We start from the raw sequence: 14,779 nt of genomic DNA on the forward strand, positions 1-14,779 counted from the left end.
ACTACCACGTAGAAAAATGGTGACACTGTGAGAAACAAATATGACTTTTTTGACAAATATCAGCTTGTTCCCGAAAACTGGGAAGATAGTGATCTTAACACTGGAAACCTTACATAGATGCCATTAAAAAAAGAAATAACATACAGTTCCTTGCACTGCACATTTTGCCATTTTCTTAATTATATATAGCTATATTTTGGCTTTTTTCTCAGGTCCATCCAGGGAAATCCACAAACCTTGGGTACATTTCGAATCCCTAGGATTTGAGAAAAAAAGACACGCATTTGACATGGATACCTTTTGTTATTAAGCATGAAATGCCCAAGCAGAAAAAAAATAGGACTTAGCTGCGAGGACTAGTTTATGCACATCTTTGTTCTTGTTTTGGTTATGCAGACTGTGTTCTGCTTATCAACAGTGACGGCTGGTATGAAACAGTGGCGGGGGTCAGGGGAAGGTGGGGAAAGATTCAGAAAATCAAAACGTACCTGGTGGTCGCCCTCGCCAGCCACCGCCCCTCTTCCAGCAGGAAGAAGGAAGCATACAGCCTCCCATAATACCCTGATCAATCACAACGCTGCCTTACAGCAGCTTTGTGATTGGTCTGAGCATAGTGATTCAGTGCTCAGAGATGGACTGTGAGGCTGGGCATGTTTCCCACCCAGGCTGTACAATACAGCCTGTTGAGAACATGCAAAGTATGCTTGACAGTCTGGCCGACCTGAGATGGCCAGCTAAACCGTCATGCACACTTAAGGTACAGCCACCACTTCTCCTCCGGCCTTGATGTCAGGGAAGGCCAGTCCCACCCTGCCCTAACAACCAGGCTACACTGCAGTTCAACTGCAATGCTAAAAATACAATTATAATAACAGAGATTCCATTATTATCATTTTATTTTTACTTTGCACTGCTTTAAAGCAGTGGGGCGACACTCCTCCGTATTAACCTGACGTTTGGCCCGGAGGATGGCTCCAAGCGGTTCTGTTCACGGGTCCTCATGTGCTAAGGTTGGCCCCAGGTCGTCCTCTCGCTGATAAAGGAAATCCCTCTTGTGTGGGCACCAGAGGGATTTCCTTTAATTTAAAATAGTACCAGGAGCTGGGGAAGAGCTTCCCCAGCTCCCAAGGCTATTTTTTCTTCTTCTCTGAAATGATGATCAGCGGGCATGGCACACTGCCGATCCGCTCATTTCACGTTCACTTTCACTGCTTCTGTGCTCGGGTGTAGCTCAGCTCCTCCCCCGAGCACTGAAGCACACAGGAGAGGTATTCTTTGACAATTACCCCAACTGCCTCCCAGGGGCAGAGATTACTTGTTTCGAATTGTAAGGTTGTTGGCTGCCCAGCATGGGTACAGCAGTGCCCCATCACTATAAAAATAGGGAAACAGTCTCTCTGCCCCTCCTGTAGGGAAGATGGGGCAATTAGCCCATCTGCCTCCCAGGGGCACAGAAAGTACATCAGGCACCAGGGATTACTTTTTTTTAAAAATCTTAGCGGTGGGGACTGCCCAGCAAGGGCACGGCCATGCCCCCACCCCTGTAAAAATGGGACAACAGACATTGTGCCCTGTCATTTACCCCATCTGCCCCAAGGGGGGCAGAAAGCACCCTTGACACAAGGGATTCTTTTTAATTTAATTGTAGGGGTGGGGAAAGCCCAGCATAGGTATGGTCATAACCCAACCCCATAAAATGTAAGGGAAATAGTTATTCTGCTCCTCTGGGGTCAGATGGAAACTGTCCGGCATGGCCATGCCCCTTCTGCCACCCTCACCCTCATAAAAATGCAGAAATAGTCTTTCTGCCCATTCCCCTGGGGACAGATGGGGTAAATACCCCAATCTACTCCCGGCATGCGGAATGCCCAATGTATGACCTCAATGTATAGTTTTAATAAAATAATGGCATGGGTCTTTCCCAGGCTAACATTAGGCCCCACCCTCACCCCTAAAACCTCAATAGTCTTTCTTTTCTCCGGCAGACTAAAGCATCCCATCTGAATGGCAAGTAGGAGGGCATTTGATACTTTTTTGTGTCGTTTTTATAAATGGGCCAGGAGATTTTAGCTAACTCTCAGTATCATCCCACTTGCAATGGTGAATGGCTGCACTTTTTTGGCTTGAGTAGGCTGCCACATGGAAAAACCTACCACACACTGACAGTTCGGAAAACTAGACATCTGAACGAGTGTCATGCATCCCACACCATTTTATTACTCACAATGCAATGCAAACCTTAAAATATTGACTAAAACATACATTTTTCTCACATTTCCGTGAGGAAAACTGCTGGAATCTGTATGGAGCCAAAGATGTCATACTACACAGCATTCCCCCAAGAGACCTAGCACAAAAGGCCCTAAAGTGCTATGTGGAGAGATCAGCAATAAGGGTAGATGTGGGATTTGGGGCCATGCTCGGCCACCACCCATGAAAACCTACCAACTACAGACATTTTTTTAAATTAGACAACCAGGAAATTTGAGGGTGGTGTGCCTTATGTGAATCTCCTAAGGTTTTCTTATCCACAATGCCCTGCAAACATTAAACTTTGCCTGAAATCACGCATTTTCCCTTCTGTGATGGAAACTTCTGGAATTAGAAGGAATCCACAAACATTCTACCACCCAACATTGCCCCAAGCAATGGCTCCTATTGTCCTTGGTTTGATCCGTTTCTGTGCTCGGTGTCCTTGGTTTGATCCGTTCCTAGTCCCAGCCACACAAGAGGGGCAGCTTTTTATCCGCACATGTGGGACAATGCTGGGTGGTAGGAATTTTGTTGATTTTTGCGGATCCCGGAGGTTTTTTTCACAGAAATGTACAGAAAATGTGTGATTTCATTCAAAGTTTGAGGTGTTCATGGGCATTGTGGGTAAAAACACCTCATGGGATCCACCCAAGTCATCACCTACTGGATTCCCCTTGTTATCTAGTTTTTAAAAATGTACAGGTTTGCTAGGTTTCCCTAGGTGCCAGCTGAGCTAGGGTCCAAAATCCAAGGCTATTCACTTTGCAAAAAATAAGTCAGTTTTGAGTGGAAAATGTGTTGAATCCATTTTGCGTTTTGGGCCGTTTCCTGATGCAGCCACTAGGCCTACCCTCACAATTGAGGTACCGGTTTTATCAGAAGACTTAGGGGAATGCTGGGCAGAAGGAAGTTTGTGGCTCCCAGCAGATTCCAAAACTTTCCATCACAGAAATATGAGGAGAATGTGTTTTTTTAGTCAAAGTTAGAGGCTTGCAAAGGATTCTGGGCAAAACAACCTGGTGAGAGTCACTAAAGTCATCCCATCCTGGATTCCCCTAGGTGTCTAGTTTTAACAAATTTTGAATTTCAACAGTTAGTTTATTTGGCAAAACCTTGAAGCATCCACACTTATGACCCCTTACTTGACTTTTGTCTACGTTTCAGAAACGTATAGCTCTTTGGAATCACCCTTGGGATTCACACTCGTTTCCACCAAAAACTGGAAGTAGGTTGAGAAGACAAACAATAGGAAGAATGGAATTTCCTCTTTTAAAAATGCCATAACTGTGGTAAAAACTTGTTGTTTTTATTCAGCTCTCGATATTCCTAAAAGCTGGATTCTCGAGCTTAGAAAAAACTCAGCAGCTTATTCCCTGAGCGAAACACGTGTCTGCTCAAGTGTTTGGGGGTTGAAAATGAATATATATATAAACAAAAAAACAAGGTATTTAACAACCCTAAACCGATTTTAATTATCTTTTCACTTCTATTCACCTTAATTGGAGTGCTTCGTCAGGGAATGTAGGGACGTCTAATCTCTAAAAGGCATTTGTGAATGGCATATTTTTAGACACATATTAAACATCTTCGAAGGGAACTAGGTTCTGATATTGTTCAAACTAGCTTAGATGGTTGTGTTCTTGGTCAGAATTTACTGTAAGTTGCTGTTTAATTTAACATGCACTGTTGGTCGAGTCACTAGCAAATATCTGTTTTTTTGTTGATGCTTTTAATTACATGACTATCTTCCCTTTGTTTGTATGACGTGATGGGAAAACGAGGAAGAGCCAAGGACAAGCACATTATCAGAGCACATGAAAGGTTAGGCAGAGAGAAGCACGGTGGTCTGTGTTCATCCGGTGGTCCCCCTCTCTCAGACCCTGTTCTGCACTCTCTCTCGCTCTCTCTCTCTAATGATGTTGGCTGGAATCTCTAGCTTGACCACGAATAGCACTCGCTTCACACTGTTTTCTAATTCAGAGAATGAGCAGAGCCAGGACGATGGCGTACAGATACGAAACAAAAACATTCGGCCAGCTTCGAGGTTGTGTGTGACATCAATTACCTTTCTGTGAGCTAAAGAAGCTTTGTGTTTGAGGCTTAATAAACATGTTCAGGTGTAAAGCCTGCATTGAATGTGTTCATTTTATCTACAAAAGTCTAAAGGTTGACTTCATGTCTGTAGCAACTATTGGCAGGAGCCTCTAAGCAGTGTGATTGTATAGGTTATATATTTGTATACTCTGAATTAATTTGCGTGTTTGTTTATTTTGATGTTTTGCTGAGCACAAACTATGCCTGGTTAACATTTGGAATGCTGTGCATTGTTTGGCAGTACACTTGCAATTCTGCTCCTCAGACACTTCGCCTTGAAACAGATAATAAGCATGGTAACGAATATAGGCATAGACATCAATCAATCAAAAAAGCTTTATTTCGGCTATTACAGCCATAAAAGCACATATTAAATAACATTTTCCGTAAGTCATAAAATAACATATTAGTTTGAGTGTAAAAATATCAACATATAAAGGATCGTACCCCTTGCCATCGAAAGTCAAATATTGGGCAGCAATTGGGGACAATACTATAGCAGGGGCATCATATTAACAATAAAACCTTGAAAAATAGTCACACCAGAGTTTGCTGAGATCATTTCCATTGTCAGTGATAGTATTACCCCAGCGTTTTGCCAACTGTTTCCAACCAGGCTCCTGTTTGTATGAATGCCCTGTACCAACAGCCCACCTCACGTTTCCATACTCCAGTTCTCGCGATGGAGTCGATGGTTATACTGGAATCTTCCTTATCCCTTAATTGTGATGACCACCATGAGGATAACTGATAGAACTTTAATTTCGTCAGTGTCCCCCCTGTTAATCGGGACATTGAGTCCCAACTCATAAGATGTGAATCCACCTGGAGATCTCCCCATAATCTAATACCTGCAGACCTAAGCGGTTGTGAAAATTGAACCTGAAGACAATCCGGGGTGCATGGGGAATCCCAGATTGGGGCCTGAGGTGCAAAATATGATATTCGTGGAGTTTTCCTAATAAACCCCCAGTTTCTTAGTGCAGCCGATAGCACCTTGAGTCTGACTTTTTTGTAGAATTTGGGATCCCCAAATTTATAGAGAAAAAAATCCTGTCCCTGCAGAATGTCATGCAGTAGTGCCCGAAACAAATGGCCCAAAGATAAAAAATCAATGGTATTAGTAAGCATTCCAAAATTCTTGAAATGAAAAGCGTGACAATAGGAGAGCAAATCAGGTAAAGCTAATCCTCCTAGCATCAGTCCTCTCCTTAGCTTTTTCCAAGCTATCCTCTGAGTCTTAGTAGCCCAGATAAAAGAGCCAATTTTGCCTTGAAGTATAGAAAGCTCTCTAAGATTAAGGGAAAGTGGGATTGAATTAAATAGAAAAGTTAACTTCGGTAAAATTACCATTTTAATAAGATTCACCCTCCCATATATATTTAATGGGAGATTGGCGCAACGTACCAGTAAGGAATCCACCTCCTTAGAGACCTTCTCCCAGCTGATTCTGGATGTATCATTCAGCTGGTGCGCAAGGTGAATGCCTAAATATCTCATCCGACCCTTCAACCCCGGTATTACCTCTGTACTATTCCAGCTCATTATTTGTACACCATGTACAGGGTATATTGGACCCCAGGTAGATTATCAAATATGTCCTCAACAATGTACCACTGTGCCAGATGTAAGTTTCCTGCTGCAGATGACCTTCATATATTTATAAACTGTCCAAAGATCGGTTCCTTCTGGATGGAGGTATGTGGTTTTCGGTAGGATGTATTGGGCCTGCAGATCGAAGTAAGTGCTAAGCTTATTTTCTTTGGTTTGTTAGACAACTACGGTTTGAATGTTTCAACCTCAAAATTTGTGCAATATGTTATGATCATCGACAGGAGAGAAAATTGTAGAGTTTGGAAGCTTGAAACACCACCTACCTTTGCCGACTGTTTGAAAAACATCATTATGATAAGTCAATCAGACATGGCCTGTGATAATTCTAGTGCAAATTTGATCTGGTCAGCATTGGAGTTGTGGAGAGAGAAGTAAAACCAGTAAGATCAGTCCAATGATTATGCCAAGGCTAGTAGGTCCGGTCCTCCCTAACATCAAGTGGTCTTTCGAGAATTGACAATGGGAGTGGGACAAGGATACAGCCTTGTTCTCTAGGAGTGCTCTGCTACCTCCCCAGGCCTCTCTCAATTTGGGGGGCACTCAATAATGGCCTGCAGGAGGGTTGTAGAGATATTCCAACTTCAGCGCTCGTGTCTATTGGCATGTATGAGGACAAAAAATAAATATTAACAATAAAACCAATATAATCATTAAAAGAAAACTTTAAAAATATAAATTAAAAGAAAAATATTAAGAAAAAATTCACAACCTGGATTTTTACCAGTTTGGGATCCCAATAATGGTCCTAAGAATACCTAATTGGCCTATTTCTCTAATCTAACAATAGCTGTCTACGTTTACACCACATAGCAAATAGAAATTTGGAGATAACAACAACAAAAACTGGGAGAGAATCGTATTTTAATACCCTATAAAATTCTCTGTAATTTCTTATCCCTAGATTTCTGCACAATTGCAGGACCCATTTGGATCTGGGACTTCTGTATGCCAAGCAGAAAAATAAGACATGGATTTCAGTTTCTTCCACTACTTGGCACCCTGGACAAAGTTGTTTAGTAGCGTCCACCCATTTATTTGTAAACTCATAGAGTGGGAGCGTCCCGTACCTAAATTGCAGAAACAGTTTCTTTGGTGCAAATGGTTGGATAGAATCCAGCACTAACTCCACACTATATTGTTGTTTTGCATCCAAGAACCCAGAAGTCAAGCTAGAGGAGTCTACTGTCTGCAAAATGCGTGCTAAGTTGTAATCTTTAAAGGCAATTGCCAATGCTTTTTTAGAAATGACTTGACATGCCTCATCAGGTGTCGACCATAGGTCACTCCTCCCAATGGCGTGAAATGAATTTCTAATAAAGGACATCGACTGGATATTTCCCGCCCCCAAGATAGACATGAAAGCTTTTAGTTCCTCCCTGTAGTATTCTAATACTGGCGTGCTCCATAGCCGTCACCACTAGAGGAGTGGACGAGAAGCAATCAGGTCTGCAATAGGATGGATACCCAGATCCATTCTTAAAGGTATGAGGGGGATACTTTTAGGCAAACCCAGAGCTGTCTTATAAAATTGTTTTCTGTTATAGTAAAAACTTTAGCTAAACTGGCCCCAGAGTTCAGCACCATACATTAATGCTCCCCTTGCTTGGACCTTATAGATTTCGACAGGTGGGCTTATGACCTTTATGGCACAACTCCTATGTGCCTTTAAAATCCCCCCAGTGGCCTGGATTAGCTTTAGACAAGTAGTCAAATATGGGTACCCTCTCTATGAACCTAAAGTCCATTTTGGGGTGTGGACAATTTGTAAAATCGGCATGGAAGACCATATATTTAGTTTTCTTTATATTTACCTCCAAATTACTCTTTTTACAAAACAGGTTAAATTCATCTAGGACACACTGCATCCCCTTAGATGTTTTAGATAGGAGCAGCATGTCATCCGCGAACATCAGGGCCGGAATTCTGTGATTAGCGAGTCTTGGGGAGTCAATATCCTTAACGGCAAGGAGGTCCTTAATTAACCTGTTTAGAAAGAGTGAAAAGAGGGTTGGTGCAAGCACACAGCCCTGCCTCACCCCCTTCTCAACAGGAAAGGGGGCTGTTAGTTCCCCATTCTTCCCAAATCTTACACTAGCAAAAGTGCCTTCATGGAGGCGTTTAAGATGATAGCAAAGGTAAGCAGGAACTCCCATGTCGAGCAATAGGCCCCACAACTGATCGCGATCAACCATATCAAACGCAGATTTGAGATCTACGAATGTAAGGTAGAGACTGCCACCCTCAGTGCTATGTGTTTCCAATAGATCAGTTGAAGTCTAAATAGCTGATCTATGGTCGAAGTTTTGGGACTAAAGCCTGCTTGAGGAGGAGTTAAAATGTTAAGGTCATCCATCCATGAATGAAGTCTACCTAGTAAAACACAAGCAAAAATCTTCTGTGTTACGTCGATGAGGCTAATCGGCCTATCATTTGCAGGTTCTAGGGGGAAACCTTTTTTTTAAAAAAATAGGAACGATCTCGGCCCCTCGGAGAATAGCATTAAAAAGTGTCTGGAGATAAGGAGCCCACACTACTTGTTCATTTTTGTAAAGATCCCCGGAGATCCTATCCAGGCCAGGCGCTTTATTAGGTAGTACTTTGGTCAGGGCAGCTTAAACCTCGGCCAATGTACAAGGAGATACATCCCCAGAGAAGTGATGGGTTTGGGCATTAACCAATGTCCTTGTCTCAATGGGACCATTTTGTACACTAGAGTACAAGGCTTCAAAGTGAACTCGGCAAACTTCCTCCCCAAGATTTGGCTCGATAGCAGACCTCCCCTCAGTTTTTCCAGTCCTAACCAAATTCCAAAAGCCTCTAGAATCTTTTACATCTAAGGCTTTCTTGATGGACTGTCATCTCTCAAGCTCCCATTCAGTTTTTGCAGTTAAAAGAATTTTTTTTAAGAATGCCCTTGATTCCCTTGTACGTCCCCCTCTCTGAGTCTTAGCAACAGATCACTCTTAGTATCCCTGCAGGCCCTGTTATACCATTGGTTTCTACCTCTATGTTGATTACCCTTTTTTAGGCTTGGTACTATAAAAAAAACTCTGCCAAGGTTGTAACCAAATCCTGGTGATTTTTCCCTAACTCTTCTTGAGATTCAATAGATTCATTATTTTCTAGGGTAGGGCTTGCCTTTTCCAAAAAGGGAATAATACGATTATACATATTGGCCATTTCTTCTGGAGATTGTACAATCGTACCCCAACCTATTTGTCTCCCTCCTTCAACCACTATTAAATTGTGGGGGGATGGACTACCCATACCTTGCTCTGCCAGCAATTGGTAGCTATCTAAGGTTACAACCAACGGGATATGGTCACTTTCCCCACGGGGCTGGACCAAAAAATGTGTAACCCTGTGCCAGAATTCCACATTTACCAGTTTGTAATCGATTGTGGATGCCTGCCCATTTCTATCAAAGGTAAAGTTCCCAGGATCATCAGCAGGGAACCTACCATTACATGCTCTTAGCGAGTAAGTGAGGGTTAGCGAGGTCAATTGCAACACTAATGGGTCCACCCCTTATCGGGTAGATATTACAGGCGGGGATAGACCATGTTGAATCCTCACCAGCGGTAATAGAGGATGATAGACAATTGAGAGGCTCAAAGTGGCAATTAAAATCCCTACCAATTATAACATGGATTGTCCCGACCAACGTGGAAAGAAAAGCAGCCAGACAGTCTAGTGTCTGGGATGTCTGCCCATGCCTTACTGGGTGAGAATATACATTAATAATAGCCAACATTGAAAAAAATGTAGAACTGAGGAAAATACATAGAATATCAGAGGAATGAGTTTCTAACTTTTTTACCGTACAGCCTAAATGCGTGGCAACCCAAATACACAATCCCCCCAAGGGTTACCCCTTGGCCCCCATACTGCTGCTTCACAAAAAGCAGCAAAGCCAACTCTATACAAAGATTTTAACACCCAAGTCTGTTGAAATAAGCAGATGTCGTGGGAGTCTATATAAATACCCCAATCAGCCAGATCCATTCTAGCAATTAGACCTGCTATATTCCAAGACAAATTCCTAAAATTCTGTGGTCTTTCTTACCTTTCCGGCTCGGGGATCAAAAGTGGCTTGCTCATTTGAGATGGCAAGGGTGAAAACACCTCCAACTTCCTGCTATAAATAACTTCTGGGACCTGGAAGGGACCATCATACTTTCTGTCAAGTTGGGGTTTAACGGCATCTCATTAGTAAACAACGGTCACAAATTAATTAGCTTAGCTCCCTGCAATCTTTCTAACTTTTCAGGTTGGGTGGTACTAATATTCTCTCCTTGACGCAATAATGAAAATCTGTTTCCCCCTATCCAAAGAGAGCGCTGTATGAGACCTCCTTGACACATTCTTCGATTCCCCTACTGATCACTTCATTCAGCAACTCATTCATAACCATTGGTTGTTGGTTAGTGACATCAACTCCCACACCCATGCAACCTATTCCTCACTCAATAGCCGTATTTGGTGGATGTTGATCAATTGGATTCAGTCAATCCACCTGGTCTAGTACACTAAACATATTACTTACAGGAATACCAGGTGCTGGATACCATTGTGCCCTCCCCTGCTATATACATTTCTTGCCTGGATTCTCGCTCCCTTTTCTTGCCAGGATTTCCCATTCTCTCTGTCGGGGGACAAGGAGGATAGAAATATCTCAGGGAAGGTTCTGGATTCTATTCTTCACCCTCGGCTGACACCAATCACAAATATTTTGTACCACCCGCCTATCTCTAAAATTTATCAGAATGCAATCACCAGCAATTAGGCAATATCTTTCACTCTCTGTCCTAACCAGTTTACTCTACGTGCAAAAAAAAAAATTCCCCAAGCACTTGGGGTGGGAGAAATCTATCTCGGTTTAACCAGTGGATAGACTTATTTTTAATTTCAATATAGGTTTCAACACCACCATTTTCTAATTCAGGTACCCCCGACAATACAACAACAACACATGATGATGACTCAGGGGGTAAATCAATGCATGGCAAGATGGAATTGGTTGCACTAGTGTTTGGTATAACAGCGTGAAAAACACTTCCCTTGTCTCTTCCAAGTGTTTTTTGCAACAAGTCACCTCCCAGAGGTGGTAATTCTGTTCTTGCCCCTAATGGGCATTCTCGGCCATCATGTACCACTGGACCACCATTGGTGATAAAACCAGCCTCAGCATTCCTACAAGATGGAACAGCCACTGGGGACGGTATTATTGGGGAGGACAATGAAGGGTTAGAAGTTGCCAAATCTTGGGTCACATTCGTTTCCCGATCAATAGGTCGCAAACTTCCCCCCAAACAATTTTCTATAGAATCGAGGTTGGACACAGTCAGCAGTTCAAAATTTGATAGTACTTCTTCAATTTTGATCAGCCTCTCGAGGAATGGTAACATAGATGACGAAATGAGGGCCCCTACTTTATCCCAAAAACTCTTTTCAGCCTGGGGCAAAGAAGAGCAAGGAAGGTCCAAAATCGGGCTGCCCAATGGAGAGGTAGCTATCTGCTGGCTCTACTGTCATTGGCATGGCTCTGAGGTTCCGTGACAATTGTAAGTGGTGCTTTCGACTCGCACGAATATGGTCGAGTCTGGTATCTATGAACCGCAAATGGCGAGTTTAGTAAGTGTGCGCAGTTTCGCTGTGCTAGCTTAAACCGTTCATTTGTTATGTGGGTTTTTCATCTGTACCCACGGGTTCCATCTTAGATACGGCATCCATTTTGTCTCTTGCCCTCAAGTAGCCTGCGAACGGACGTTGTCCGCTTCGCGACCCTGGGACTCCCAAGATATTTGCGAAAGACACATATTCTTTGTAAGTGTCTTTATGACGAGGGGGATGCTACTGTAAGGCAGATGACGCCGCTTGAGGCTCATCTTGCCGCACGGGCTTATTGTCTCAGCCGTGCATCTCATTAGGCACGTCCCTTTGATGCCTGCATCTCGTGTTTCCCGTTACCTCCCCTTTTACACCCTTTCCGATCTCCCCACTGTCTCCGTCTTCCTCTACACCTGTCCTTGTTCCAATTTCGATCTGTTTTACTGCTGATTGGAATTTGCTAATGGTGGGAAGATGGGTTTTTACAGTTGGGAATCGCCAAATGTTTCCGCACTTATGTTTCGGACCTTATGTGTTTCAAAGTGACCAAAGCGACCCCTCTGGGGGATAATTGTGGGAACCGGGTTGTAAACTTTTGTGTTCAATGTTATCCTAGGGGTAAAAACTGTATAAAAGGAGCGATCCACAGAACCAATTTGAAGCAGTCTCCCCAAGTTGCACGCTGTGTACTTGTCGTGATCTCTGTGTTCCCTGCAGCAAATAAACCTTGAATCTTTGACGCCGAAGGAAGTGTCCCGTGTCTCTGTGACTTGTACGCCGGAGCAGGTTACCCACGAAGGTTTCAGGTGTTGTGCCCTGGCACCGCTGGGTCTTACAGAACCCAGTCCTTCAGTTGGCGCCCAACATGGGGCTGCATCAGTGGTACCGGTCCGAGCCCGACGATCGTGAGGAACTTCGTGTGAAATCTCCGAGGGAAGGTGCACTCCGCTTCCTCGATCCTGTTGTCGAAATAAGTGGCCCGAAGACTTTTCCCGCGAAGATTCCCGCCTCCTGACGGCTGCGACGGACTGCTGCCCTGACTGTAGACCTGTTTTGGCGCCTGGCGTAGACCTTGGTATAGCGAGACGATTGACGGGCCTTCCTGGTGACGCCATCGATTTTTGAGTTAAGTATTTGTGGGTCGCTCCCATAGCTCTTGGTTGTTGACACTTTAGCGAGTGTTTTCGTTGTACACGCTGTGTGAGTGTTTTTGTCGGTGACACTTTTGCTAGCGTACTTTGTTGTGTTGTTTGACGACTGCAGCCGCCAAAAACCGAGGGTTTTGTTCTTTGCTGAGACTTGGTAAATCCCGTAACCCTTGAAGTTTGTGAAACTCGGCTAGTGTGCAAGATGCCTGGTCGCAGTACTTTGTTTAGTTGTTTCAGACCTTGTGGTGCGGATTCCCGACTGGAGGACTCGTGTCCGATACCTCCGGTTGGAACTCCTACTTATGATTTATATAGCAAACATGGGCTAGGCCCAATTACCTTTAACGATTATTGGATTAAATATACAAAGAAGGACGGCGACCTTCGTTGGCCGCCTCACGGTAGCTTCGAGGCGTCAATCTTAGATAATCTAGAAATGAAGTTGTTCGAACGAAAATCAAGGCCGGCCATGTTTGATGCCTTTCGGTTGTGGCGCAAAGAAGCCCGACAGAAAGAGATCAGACAAAATAAACGTAGTCAGCGAGATAATGTTGCTACCATAGTGAAGAAAGCTGAGCAGTTCCAGCGTGATAAGGAGGATAAGGATAAGGAAGTGTTTGAGAGACTACAGCGTATGACCATAGATAAATGTTATCCTGCTTTGCCTACGGAGTCAGACAAGAAGGAAGAGGTAGTTGAGGATCCTTTAATGTCCTATCTTATGAAGTCGCCACCTCCGTACGTACAGGGTACCGCAGCTCCTGTGGTCCCTGCCGTACCTGTTCCTCCACCTGTTCCTCAACCTGCACCCGTTCTTCCGACTGTTCCTGCTCCTTTGCCTGCTTCTATCCCTACTGCTCCTCCGCTTCCTCATACTCCTGCTCCCGCTACTGCTCCTGTTTTGTTAACACCTGCTGTCGCTACTGTTTCTACCCCTTCTCTTGTTAGCCCTGTGTCTTATTCTTCTCCCTCTACCCGTAGCCGCAATTCTCCTCTTGCGGCTAGCTTCTTTCATTCGCTCGGACCTGTTCATGGGTCCGCTGGTTCCGATGGTCCTCAGAGACGAAGTCAGCTTCCTGGAAACAGAGAACGCGTTGCGCTATATAATATGGCGATGGGTTGGATGGTAAATCCGCAGAGAAATCCACCACGTGTTGTCCTCGAAACGTTTTGTCAATTCAATATACCAACCCAGAGATACGTGTTTGATGAAATGTGTAAGTTCCTTCATGATCAGATAGCGGCCGATGCGCCTGACGAGGTGCTGACCGCCCTGTCTAAGCTTCGGCTTCAGTTCGCAACTGGACTGATAGTAGATACCAATGTCCGACGTGCTATCGAGCGGTTACTATCTTTTCGTCCCGCTCCGATACCTTATGCATTGTTTGTTGAAGATATTGAAAAACAGCCAGATGAGTCTGGCCAATACCCCATGCGGGAAGTTCCACCAGTGTGGATGCCAGGCGATGCTACTGCTATTCCAATTATTCCGCCGCATTTCCAGAGAGTATGGATACATCTCCCATGGAAAAGATCGGAAGTGTTACAGGTGAAGCAATCATTGCCTGACCCTCGCAAAAATCCTGCAGGGTATTACAAAGAATTATCGCAGCTTGTAGATGCTACGATTATGAACCTTGCCGATATCGACATGTTGTTTGGCAATGTCGTACCGCAACCGGTATGGGCTAAGATTCGCCAGCAAGATCACGCAAATGAATTAGGTGGTGATTGGGCGGCCATCTTGGCGGCAGATGCTTTACAAACCGGTGGAGCTAAACCTGAGCAGTTGATTGCTGCCCTTCCCCAAAGAATTATTGCGTTAATGAAAACTCTTATGCCAGCTATGAAGGTAAACTGGGACAAATTGTCAGCTTGTAAGCAAAAGAAAGATGAGAGTGTTTCCGACTTCTTTACGAGGTTTGAGGAAGCATTCATTGACCATAGTGGTCAGGATATGGGTACTGAGGGTGGACAAAGGTTGTTTGTGGATAAATTTGTTTCAAATTTATTGCCCGACTTGAGCAATAAATTGAGAAATTCGGAGAGTGCATGGGCCG

The sequence above is a fragment of the Lissotriton vulgaris genome, chromosome 1_1, assembly GCF_964263255.1.
Source record: "Lissotriton vulgaris chromosome 1_1, aLisVul1.2, whole genome shotgun sequence".
Classification (NCBI taxonomy): domain Eukaryota; kingdom Metazoa; phylum Chordata; class Amphibia; order Caudata; family Salamandridae; genus Lissotriton; species Lissotriton vulgaris.